Below are 12,453 nucleotides of genomic sequence, written 5' to 3'. Positions count from 1 at the left end.
GCCCCCAGGCTGAGGCAGCGTGCCTCTTCCTCAGTTACGACGTCGACCCGCCCTCTCACAGCAGTTGCATAATCATGCAGCACTCTCCCTCACTAAGTGGCCTCGAGTCGGTTGGCCCGGGCTGCTCTGACGGTAATTCGCTGGCGGCCAGGGAGACCAATAATTCAGCTCCTGGGCCTGCCGTGCTCCAGTGTGGGTAGCTCTGCAGGGTATGACAGGGTCTGAGGTGCAAACAGCAGTGTAGGGTGAGCCAGCGGCCGACCATGATGCCCGGGCCCCTGGCCAGGCCCGCAAACCAGTGAGGCTGAGGAAGAAGGCGAGCCTCTCGCACCAGAGTCTTTACAAATTGTATAACTCATTGCGCCCTTTGGTTGCGGGACGTCACGTCACATGCTCCTACGGCGCTACGGCAAGTCTAAGACTTGTGTACCTCAGCCCGATGGCGCAACGGAAATAAAAAGAGATACATTATAGCAGAACTACCGGCTCAGGCTGCCACTGTGAGGCTGAGCCTGCTCAGCTGCTGAGAGCACCCAAAGCCTGTGGGAGAAGCCAGTGCAGGCACTCAATGGCACTGCCAGCTGCCACATAAAGCTGTATGTAGCGCGATTTTTGTGACAGCAGAAAGTACTGTATTATGCGTGACAATGCATTTCAGTGCGGTGATGCGCACCACCACACTGTAATGCGTTAGTGTCACGTATGATGCGTGATACTTGGCAGGACTGCTTAACTGCTATCACTACTCTATTGCTCATGCTTACTGCTTTACTAGTAAAACTGCTGCATTACTATTCTGCTACTTCTGAAGTCATTGCTAACCTGCTAACTTATTCATATGATACTAAACACGGTATATTAATATATTTGTTAACTTTTACATTGCCAATAGGTTAAAAAACCTCGCAATTGCGAGACCAATTGCATTGTAGGTACTTGTTTCCCTTTCCATCTGGGTGGGCTGTATTCATAGTCCCTTCTCTATGTTTATGCCTCGTTTTCTGGCATAACGGTATCTTCAACGGAAGTTACGCTAGGCGGCGGCCGTCACTTCCGACTTGGGCTGTGCCTTCGCTACCGGACTGAGGAGAGCAGGACCAGCCTTCCGGGGAGTCAGCGCTTCCTACAGGTGAGTGATTGGAGGCGAGGGCGGCTGAGGAGCAGGTGCTGGAGGCACCGAGGGCTGAGGAGGCAGAGCATGGGAAGGTGGTGGATGCAAGGAAGATGGTGGGAGCTGAAAGGGAAGGGAAGTAAAGTGTGTTTAATCAAAACAAAGGAGAAGGGGTTGCTGTAGTGACCGCAGAAGGGTGTATGTGGGGCTAATCGCAGGAAAGATTGAGGAAAAACGAAATTACGAATGGGAGCTTGTTATGGGGCTAGATAAAATTGTGGTGCCGGAGGAGCAAGAAGATGCTTTCAGCGGGGATCTGGGTGTGGAGATGGGGAGCAGCGGCGGTGCTGAGGTTGTGTTGCAAGGTGCGGGGATTTGATGCGAGAGCGGGTGGATGGGCTGGACATCGTAAAGGCAGGTAGAAAAAGGATGCGCCGAGGAGAGTGGTGGTCATAACGGGATGACGGTCTGGATTGGGTGTTGGAGAGGAGAGCAAGATGTATTTAGGCAAGGAGAGTGTTGTGACGAGAGAGAGACACACAGGAAGGTTGGGTTGCGAGAGTCTTGGGTGGAGGCACTTGTGCCGACGATTAAGAAGAGGATGGAGTTTTATGATGGCGAAGGGATGTTGGAGGGACTGTTGAAACACCACACAAGGGCATTTTGGGCGTTATAATGGCGTGCGATGAAGTCCTGGAAAGGTTAATGAAGGAGATCGTTTCGAAGGATTAAAGGAGGAAGGGGGAATGGCCAAAGGAAGAAGATGCGAGGAGCTGCACTAACATGCTAGACAATAGCTGGGTGTCGATTGAGGGGTGGTCTGGGGGCAGGAGAGAGAGTGGAGGGATGCGAGGTGATTAGTGGTCTGACAGTTGAAAGCAATAACGATAGGCTGGAGGAAGGGTGTCTGTTGGAGTAAGGCCGTGGACGCTAGAGAAGTGGAGTTGGTGTTTACTGAAAGAACAACGTTTTGAAGGGAGGTGGACTGTAGTCAGTCAGTTTAAGCTGCTGCTGATGATGATATAGGAGTAGATGTGTATTTGGGGACTGCAGGTCAGCTTTGTGCTGGAAACAGGAAGTGTGTGTGTGTGTGGTACAGTCCGGGTAGGACGGTGCTGGATAGAAGAGAAGAGATTAGGGAGGGTGTGCTGAAAGGAATGGAATGGGGTTTAGAAGGGTGTCCTTGAAGAACATGAGAAAAAGGAGGAGGGACAGTTAGATGAAGTTTAAAGGAGATTGTGTCACCAGACATGAGTGATGGTGGTTGAGTGGCAAGGCAAGAAGACAATGGGTGCTAGAGGACCAGGACGAGGCTGTGCTGAATGGAGGGGAGCGTAGAGGAGGGATAGGAGGTAAGGTAAGGTACAAGAGGGACAGGAGAAGGGTGTGTTAGCAAGGAAGTGGATACTCTGCTGCAGTTGGAGCCACGGAGGGTAACTGTGTCTAGAGGTTACTAGTGTAAGCTGTGGGAAGGCTAGAGAGGGGGGTAAGGGAGGCTTGAAGCCTTTGCAGTGTTAGGGGAGGGCTAGAGAAGGACGTCTTGCTAGAGGTCCTCCTAATGTGAAGCGCTCTGACGCCTTCGGGTAAAGTCCGCGCTATATAAAAATGCATAAATAAGAGGTCACCATGAGGGGGGGAGGTGCCAGCTACTTCACAGTGAAAACCAACGGAGGAATAATGTGAAAGAAAGCCACAAAATTAAAGCGTTGCCAAACATATATCAAATAAGGTGATAACAAACATCATGGGTTATGTTAACACTGCAAGGTTTAAGAAGAGAAAGCATTGTGGAACTAAGTGATGGGGAAAGGATTAGTAGTGTAAATGGGACGGTTGGAAGGAACGCGGAAACGTGAAGTGTATGATCTTTGTGCATGTTTTTGTGATAAGGCATACACCAACATATGAAGAGATCATTACGTTTTATGAAAATGAGTTGAATGCATCAGTTTGCCAGATTATGAAAGCGGTATTTTCCATGATGTTTACACTATTTGAAGGTAAATATCCTGACTTTATTTTGGTGCCCTGTTTACTACTTGCAGTGTTGGGAGATCTAAAAACAAGCATTTACAATTCAATGGTCTCAGCATTATTAAAGGTAGAGCTATTGGCATTGCTTGTGACATTTTTTCATTTTTTTTTTTTTTAAACATAAGCAATGCCAATAGCTCTGGGGTGTAACACAGGGAGGGATGAAGAAAGGGGGGCAGGGATGATGCAGAGTGACACTGCGAGGGTGGTGAAATGAGGGTGGGATGAGGCAGAGCCAACACTGGTCCCGCTGCATATAGATTTTTCTTTCAAAGCACTCCCAGTCTGTGTTTAAAATAAAGAGCCACTCTTGAAAATATAACGCAATCTCATACCACATGTAATAAAAATATAGAAGCGGAAGTAGAAACAGGTACCCCCCTCCCCCTGCCGATAGTCAGTGCGACTAGGCATCTTTCTAAACTACAAATGGGGGTGGGGTCGCACGCTACTCACACACCGGCGGTGTTGCCCCTAAGGACTCTGGTCAATGTAGTAAAGTGTTCGCGATGCATCATCTTTCGATCTTCTGCTATGTTCGCTGTCTTCGCCATCCCTGGACACGTGTTTCGGGGTATTACCCCTCATCAGCAGGGATAGGCCGTGTACTGAGGTTGCCGATGGCTGCCAATATCTGCCAGGTATAGTACCACTCAGGCGCGTAGGTGCGGGGTCCCAGGCTCGTCAGCCCGCTGCTCAAGGGAGCTATAAAGTTACTAAACCACCCACAACAATGCAGAGAAATTACCACTCTGAGAGGCTCGGCTTCACCTGAGTGGGCGGTCTCTTCACATCCGCTGCTGCCAGTCTCTCCCTGTCCCTCCCAGGTCGCACGTCGCATGTGGGCTCGCGCCGAGCCCTGCGTGCCAGGCGAAGGACTGATACCAAGCGTGTCAGTGACATCACAGTCGGCGAGAGAGGCACGTGAGTCAAGCCTTCCACGTCTCTTCGCTGAGGTTCTGCGCACCTGCCTTCGGAACTTCAGAAAGTGGCTGAATTCCAAAAACAGGCGTCTTAGTTTCATAACAAATCATAAGCAAGCTTGATGTAGGCAAGGTTCTGACAGAGCAAACGTTTAAAAATGCATTCCGCACAAGATTTTATTGGGCGCCCGCATGCTCTGTGGCAGCAAACGAACACTGAAGCGAGCCAAGATAGTGCTATTTTAATACCACTAACATGTCCATACAGTGTCACGTAACTGCTGCTGACAATAAAGTCCACTTACGCACCTCTAAGCTACATTCCCTCTGATCATGACACATATGAAGATGAAGTGAATTATCCAAAGTGAAGAATCAGAGTTTGGAGGCAGAGTGTTTTGCTTAGGTAATGAAAGCTCTTACCATCAAAGCTCACCCCTTAGTCGTTTACCGCTCACCATCTCTAAATACGCGATCACTAATAATAAAAGATAACGAGGTGTGTATAGCATTTTTCATCGCTAATGAGTGACAAGTAGGCGCCTCCAATCACTCTAGAACACTATACCCAGAGTTTTCCTTTGAACAGAAAGGCCCTGGACCAATCCAAATCGGGCGACCCCACCCGCCGGGTCCTGCCGGTGCTCAGCGTCGGCAGGAGGGAGGTAAGCAGCGCGAGGCGGCTGGAGTGCAGCGCCGACAATGAGGGGGGAGGAGCACGAAGAGCGCTCCGCGCGTGCTGCCTTCAGGCTCGTGGGCTCAAGCGCTGTTTGCAACGGCCGGGGTAGGCAGGAAAACGGCTCACCTTCACTGCGGTGCTGCCTTCAGGCTTGCGGGCGACTCAAGGAGGAGGCTCTCTGCACTTGAAGACTCGGCGGTGGACAGGCAACAATGGCGGCCGCAAGCTTCCGAAAATTTTCGGATTTGGGGGCGTGTTTGGCCATCTCCAAAAGGGGCGGAGCTTAAAAGTGGAAAGAACAGCACCAACACGCCCCCGAATCCGAAAGAGACGGAGCTTCTTTCGAGGGACGCCTCTCTCCTCCAATGGCTGGCCTCCGTTTAGGAAGCCAGCCAATGGAGGAGAGACAAGGAGAGAGGCGGGTTTAAGCTGCCGCACTAAGACACATTAATTCTCCGGACTTCCGGCTGGCAAGCCAGCCTACGGTCCCTCGACCTAAAAAGGGATGGGGGCTTGATGGGTTCTATGAAAATCTAGAGTGAAGATATTGGAGGAAGAAGTCTCCCAATAAGTGTTTTACAAGGGCTCAAAAGAATTATATTTTGGCTATAGGGTGCAGTTGTCGAGAATGGGGGGGGGAGTTGTAGGCAAAACAGAATTTGCTGCCTGGAGTTGTGCTTGAGGGTTTATAGTGTAGGCTTTCGGAGAGTGCTGGGAGGCCTTGCATAAGTAGCAAATGTACTGTATGATGACTGACTCTGGAAAGGTTATATGAAGGGAACTTGAGAGTTATGTTGAGGGGAGATTAAAGTGTAACTTATTTACAGATAGCTGGGATATTTTCCTACTGTGTTTTTCAGGGCTTGGTGGGGCGAAGTAAATGTAATTATATGCAATTGAGAGGTTTCTTTAAAAAGCAACATCTTTTGTTACGTCTAAAAATCAGGTGAGGTGGAAATTTAAAGCTCTTGGTGTCTAGATTTGGATTCAGATCTTGGATGCTTACCAGAAGGATGCTAGACATCTGGCCTTCTTGACTTTAAGCTTGGAGATATAATTGTTACATACGTTGCACAAGCCACCAGAGATATCCACTTCAGTCTTCCAGATAAAGTAGGGTATTAGAGTTCACTGCCTTGATGGTGAAGCATCCAATCTTAAATGATATGTGGATACGCAGGGAAATCCAATGGAGTTCTGTTTTTTTGCTTTGTGTGTTCTTTATTGATTTATCTGCCAGGGATAATCAGACCAGTATCAAATACAGTTTTCCAGGAGGTACAGTAATGGGTACCTTGTGATGGTGCATTACATACCACTGAACGTTGACCAGTTAAAGAAGGTGGAACACAATGTGGAACAGTATCTGCTTGGATAAGTCAACGAGCTAGCATGTCACACGATATCACATGAAGGGGAAAATCTGGGAAGGTATGCCTTAACTTTTTGAAGGAAGTGGTTTTGCTACTAAACTGAGTGATAATTTTGAAGCTGACGGTGCCTTTGATGAGTCGGAGGTGTTTTTGCTGGGCTTGGTGGTTGCTGGGGTCAAATGTTTCTGGGAGTATGAAATTAGAGCAGCGCTGCTGCTATGGAGGCTACCATCAAACACCTGATAGTTGGCGTGACATTCTTGCACATCAACTAGTCTGTTGTCACTCATGGTTAGGAAAAAAATCTGAGGATTAATTATGAAGTAGCTATTTGACGTTGGGTTTGAATGGTGGCAAGACAATCCTTTTTGGCAGCCGGTGTCGCTACAACATTTCGTCTTCAAGCAGAATTGTATATCATCTCAATACTTGAAAAACATTACGTTCTTACCACCTTGAGGTATCCCAAGAGATTCCATGTAGAAGTTTGAGCTGCTAAGCTTAAGATTTGCTAAACTTTTTTAACGAGCTGATTCCTATTGTATATATAGAATTAAAAGCCCTTTAGGAGCATACATTACCAATTTGTTATAAAAGTTTGTTGATTGAGAAGATGAGGAGACCGCGATACCATTGCTGGTGATGCAAAGGGCATTATTGACTTGTACGTTTATTGTCTCTGCATTGAACCAGGGCCTGATTCGTAATTTTTAATGCTGGAGAAGGACTTAAGTGTAAATTTGTTCCTGTAGCTGAGTAGTGAATGTCCTAGTGTCCTGTGTGATTTTTGTCCAGGATGGAAAATTTGTGATGGATGGTTGTTAAGTGCTGCTTTGTTTTTCTGCCAGGCTTTGAGGGTGTTAGAGAAGATGTCTTGGAGAAAGTTGGAATTAATGGAACATTGTAGCTTGCATGCGTCACCAGTGGATAATGGGATGTGTTGATGATCTCATATGAAGTTGTCTTTATGATTCAGAGAAATATAGATGGGGTTTTTCAATGGTTATGGTGTTGGAAGTGCAACCATTTTAGTGTGTTGAGGGGTATTATTTACGGTACGGTGACTGCGTGCAGAGTCATCTGGGTGATCCCTGATACCCAGTACACATCCCTAATGCATGTTGAGACCGATCTCCTCCCACCTAGACATTGATGGCTGGTGATCGATGTAGGCCTTTTTTTAAAATTTAGAACAGTTTGGGAAACTGAATACTTTGACTGTTTCTTCCTTCCCTTTCCCCTTAACAATCATAAGACCTATTAGATTTTTACTAGACAATAGAAACCCCTTTCTTCACAGCCTCCCAGTGAAAATTCTGCAGATCAGTTCTCACAAAAGTATGTATCACAAGCAGTAAAGGGACTGTTTTGATGAAGAATCGTTATTTTGTTTTTCTGTTCATTACAGCATAAAACATCCAGATCAGTGTCTTCCACTGTAGACAAGCACAGGCAGCCGCTGAGAAGCCCCTTCTCAAGAGACATTATTCATAACTAATTTTCCTTTAGCATAATGGACAACTTAACAGACATACATTGTACCCGACTTGGACACCTTCTTAGAAGACTTGGAAGGAGCCCCACTCTGCTAATTAATGTGTTCCATGTAAATGACTCACTACTTAAATATGCTAGAAAAGTCAAATCATATCTTTTTATGTGCTAACCCGTAGAAAAATGTTATTATTTTTTGTGTTGCTTTTCCTGTTCTAAACCGCACTTCTCTATTCCTATATGGCCTGTAGTCCTTTGAAATCTCATTCTGTAGTTTACTGTCATATATTTTCAGGTCTACACTTTATCTTTTTTAATTATTTGTGTTTAAATAGGCTACACCATTCCCATGCATGCTTTTCATGCTCTGTCTCCACCGCATGCAGTTGTCAAAAGACAAATCACATCCAATTTAGACGTTAATGAGTTTTGTATGCTCTGCCTGAACTTCCTGACCAAAGCTCCTATAGGCTAATTTTGAGCTATGATTCAGTGACATGTCCTCCTGTTGACCATAGTACAATGGCCTTCTCTTTTTAATTTGCAAATAGGTTAGCGGATCAGAGGGGTGGTTGAGAACCACAGATTTCAGTCATCATAATATTAGCATCTTGAGAATTGTACATATTGTAGATCTGGGATAAAAAGGTATCGAAATATATATTTATCAACAAATATTACAAAGTAAATAAAAACTATATAAATGTACCACCTATAAATTGTCAGAATTTGTCTTTGGTCAGTCCACAATGCACTTTGAGCTATAATAGAAAAAATACAGGTTGTGTGGGATGCTGTGTTTTGTTTAATTTCCCACTTAACCCAGATCTAAAATTATTTAAGTAGGGGGTACCTTTTTCTTATGTGACAAGAGTACGTTGTAGAAGTGCAGAGATCTGACTGCAGATGGCTTTCAAGATAATTTTGCCTTATTTGGTAAATGACAGCCTTTGTGCTGCAGAAAAGACAATGAATTAAAACTCTAGCAAAGGGACTCTGTTTGAAGGCCTCCTTTAACCCTTTGTAGATGTATATTCCTCCTACCACATCCCTGCATTCTGTGAATGAATTAAGTGATGTACTCAGCTCTTTCCTATCCCTCTGAATTTTAGGCTGTATGTCTGCAGCAAACAAAGATGAACACCAGCAAACCTGTTTAGATTGCTCTTTCGCTTATGATTCTCAACCTAACGTTGTCTTACTCCTGGGGTTCACCATTTGATTAGAATTAACACTTTCCTACCTGAAGATGTACCTGATGGGCAATCAAGATTAAAGAGCCTCCTTGCTGGAGAGGTTTTACATTATTTTACAAATCAAATTTTTACGCAGACCTGTAAGGTTCTGGTTTTTTTCTCTGCCTGCGCACCAAATATTGCATTTCATTCCAGACTTGCCGTTGGTGCCTAAATGGTTCTTTGGCCAGTTCCTTACTTAGTTGTACTTCATCAGTACACATTGAGGGAATGATTTTTCCCAGGTGACAATGCTAGCCTCAGTATTTCTTATCTGTTTTTGAAATTTTATGTTGAGTTTAGTACTTTGCCACCACTGCCAAATGAGCAATTTGTGTTGTATTTTTTTTCTAATTTGTTTTTAGAGGAAAAATATTATTTCAGTGCTGTTGGATGTTGCTTCATTTCAGACTGAAGTTGCCATCTCCGCAGTGTTTTCGTTGTACATCCTTCTCACAGTCTGTGGGTCTCTCTCATTGCCTGCTTTGTGGATTGAATTTTTTTTGAGTTTGGCTGTTCAAGACTGCCTGCCTCAGCGTGTATACTATCCTCAACACAATAGTTATTGCTTTTCTTATTGTACCATTTAAAGTCAGTAGTCAAGGTTGCAGGGTCTTTTGTAAAGTTACAGTGTTCTTTCTCATCTGGGAGAAACTGGCACCAGAGTTATGTTCTTGTGCATCAGCTGTGGTATAATAACTAAAAGCTCTCCCGTTTTTGTTAGGTCGAGCCTGGGTGGCGCATGTGCTGGTCTGTGAGGGATGCTGTGTTTGAGTATGGACTTGAAGCCCCACACACTCTCCGCTCATATTTGTCATTGGCTTGTGTCATTGTCCTCCGTTAATGTTGGCTTCTGATTCTTGTTTGTCCCTCCTTAGTACCGCCTTGTCTTCATTTGTAACCTCTAATGAGGACTGGCCCTTTTACTTCCGCTACTACACGGTACATCCTAAGCATTCTTTTCTATAATGAGTTTCTCCTACTACAGTCACGACATGCTTTCCTGCAACATTTAGCGTGCCCTGCACGCTTTCACTTTCCAAGAAGCCACAATGGCGCCCGCTTCTTTGAAATATAGTAGGTCTTGCATTTACAAGCATTTGAGCTATTGGCATTGTAAATGACAATGCCTTTTATTTATGTGTTAATTATCAAAACAGATAAATAAAAAGCTTTGTCATTGACCATGCCAATAGCTTAAACTCCCACAAATGTGAGACCTATTGCATTGCAAATGCTTGTTTAAAACACTTCCACCAATCATGATAACCCTAGCCTGGGCGGACAAACAGCCTAGAATTAGTTGGGACACATTCACACTTCCATATAACCATAATGAATTCGGAGCTCACTGCGGTATCACCCAAATATATCAGTAACCCATGAGAAAGGGGCACCTACTGTACTTGGGGAGCAAGGATTAATGACAATGTGGGCTGTGTATCCTGGCGGGAAGTTTGTGGATATGGCAGATATGCTGCGGACACAGCATCAAGCCCCGCTCCTGGCATTCACGTATCACCAGCTACAGACTGCTGTCCATTCCCTGCTCTTAACACTCTACAGATACTACTCACTCGCATCACATGCAGGAAACATATTGCAAAGTTTTATAGTGCTTCACAGCAATACAAACCGATTGAGGTGTACACAACCCTAGAGAAGTGGATACATCTGTAAGCCCGGAAGACCGGAGATTCTGTTTTACACTAATAAGCATGCTCACATTCAATTGTAATTTGAGAATAATGAATTATACTTTCAACAAATGTTTTATACTCCTATACGATTTATTTTAATACAGATTACGTGTGGATGGCAATTGAGTGCATTGTGGTGCTGAGGAGATGGATTGTATGCATCTCGCTTGGCAGTGTGCGCAGGTTAGACAGTTCTGGGAGCAGGTGGTGACTGCTCTTACTGACATGGTGCTGGAGTCTGTGGAGTGCACCCCTTGGCTGCGTTTGCTTCGATTCGTTAAGCTGTTACAACCAGCACATTGCAAACTGGTGGTGGTGACGCTCCTTTATTTATTGATGACGATTTACATAGCGCAAACATGACCCTAGTGGCTATCGGAGCGCTTCACATAAAGGGGGAGGTAGGATATAGGTGTGAGATCAATAACGAATCACATTATTTGGAAAATAACTGGGGCCCCTGTATGCAGGATAATACTGGGAATGCAGGGAAAACGCAAATTGGAAAAAAGAGAACCCGGGCAAGGTTAATCACATAAATAACAGGCAACCCATTCACCATGCGACTTAAATTATTTACTCTTACTCATCTCAATATGTTTACAAAAATAGATATTTATTGATAAGTAAACATCATTTTTCATTCATATGATATATTTTTATATATATAAATCAATCAATATTTTATATTTTTCATTTTCTACATAAGGGGAAACCTTTTTTAAGACAAAACATACAATGAGTGAGCTTTAAGACAGAAACAATTGGTGAGCGAACAAGACAATTTTATGAACAGGGAATAAATATTTATACAATCTTAAAAATGCATTGGTAGCGATTCGAAGACATGATCAGGGACGGACGGTGTATTTTTAACCCTCGCACGTTTTGGCATAGCCTTCATCAGGTATCCGTCTCTGTAAATCACTATATGAAAATATATAGTCGCATTACTCATTTATCAAAAATGAGTTGCCTGAGATAATACTGATCAATATAGGATCCAACTATAGGATCTCAGAAGACAAAAAGATAATTAAGGAACATCCGTTGTATGCATAGCTATTGAAAACTGTATACATCGGCCGTAGATAGCCCAGGAAATTTCCTAAAGAAGAGTCACCCAGATGTGTTTTCAGGCTTATATAGTGATTCATGCATAGGGGAGAGAAAGAAACACATATACAAATTGTGAATTTAGTCTCTCACATGTTTGAACTAATAATAGTTCTCTACAGTGATTATTTACAACTTCCTTGTCTTTTTAGGTTTTGCCTGGGGCACGGAGCTTTAGCTCCGCCCCCAGGAGAAATCTTTAGTTTTCAGTATGGGGGGACTTGAATACGCCCTCTGTTCCATTGGCTAGCTCAATAAATGGAGGCTAGCCATTGGAACAGAGATCTGTCCGTCAAGGCCGGACCAGATTCGGGGGCGTTACCGCGATTTTTTCGCTCTCCGCCCCTCTGTGCGCTCATCTCGGCGGTGGGCGTGTTGTTTTTTTTTTTTCTGTCAGGGCGTGTTTTCTCATTCCGCCGAAGATGGCGCCGGGGCCCGTCGACCACTGTTTCTCCTGCTCAGGTAAGCAGCATGTTTTTGTCCCGTTCCCCCCTCCCACCCGCCGTGTGCCCGTTCCTGCCCCTGCCCCCCCTCCCGCTCTCCGTGTGTCCGTTCCCGCCCCCGCACCCCCCCTCCCGCTCTCCGTGTGTCCGTTCCCTCCGCAATGACTTCCTACACACCTCTGCCAAGAATCCTTTTTTGTAAACAAGCAGCCACCTGGACAGCTAGTCCCAGCTCTTTGTGACGCCCATCAGTGTCCAGCGTGCCTGACCTCGCCTGTCCTAACACAGCTTCTGTACCCCTACAGATGGACAAAGGCAGGGGCCGTGGGCACTTGGGAGGGACGG

At 45.1% G+C, this 12,453-nt stretch overlaps 1 protein-coding gene across 1 annotated transcript in view; it reads left to right on the top strand.

Annotated features, from left to right (window-relative positions):
* The first annotated feature begins 1,044 nt into the window (after positions 1 to 1,044).
* Positions 1,045 to 12,453, top strand: part of LOC144828369 (uncharacterized) — a 101,086-nt gene continuing 89,677 nt past the window's right edge. The window contains exon 1 of the mRNA XM_078686481.1: positions 1,045 to 1,129. The gene's annotated coding sequence lies outside the window, so the exon portion shown is untranslated. The remainder of the gene's footprint in view (positions 1,130 to 12,453) is intronic.

Source organism: Lissotriton helveticus, chromosome 4_1, assembly GCF_964261635.1.
Source record: "Lissotriton helveticus chromosome 4_1, aLisHel1.1, whole genome shotgun sequence".
NCBI classification, from domain to species: domain Eukaryota; kingdom Metazoa; phylum Chordata; class Amphibia; order Caudata; family Salamandridae; genus Lissotriton; species Lissotriton helveticus.
This window is presented reverse-complemented; position numbering and strand designations above follow the sequence as displayed.